The following is a 296-nucleotide window of genomic DNA, read 5'->3' as shown; positions in this document are numbered from 1 at the left end:
ATTTTGATTATACTCGTCTCCACGGAGACCCCACTGGCCTTGACCAACGGGAACATTCAGTGGCCACACCGAAAGGTAAAGAAAACTAAACCTGACGTCTTGTCAAGCTTGCTGATCCCTCTAACAGTAGGCTGTCTGATTCCATCCCAGTAGACAGATGTTCAGTGTTACCATACCTGGCTGAGGTTCAGGGCTGCTGCTGAAAGGGGTGCGGCCCGGAGCGCTGATGCCGGTAGGAGCCCACCACGCCCCCCGGTAAGTGTCCGTTTCCGGACACCCCCACGATGGAGGACTTG

Source organism: Gadus chalcogrammus, chromosome 9, assembly GCF_026213295.1.
Source record: "Gadus chalcogrammus isolate NIFS_2021 chromosome 9, NIFS_Gcha_1.0, whole genome shotgun sequence".
NCBI lineage: Eukaryota > Metazoa > Chordata > Actinopteri > Gadiformes > Gadidae > Gadus > Gadus chalcogrammus.
This window is presented reverse-complemented; position numbering follows the sequence as displayed.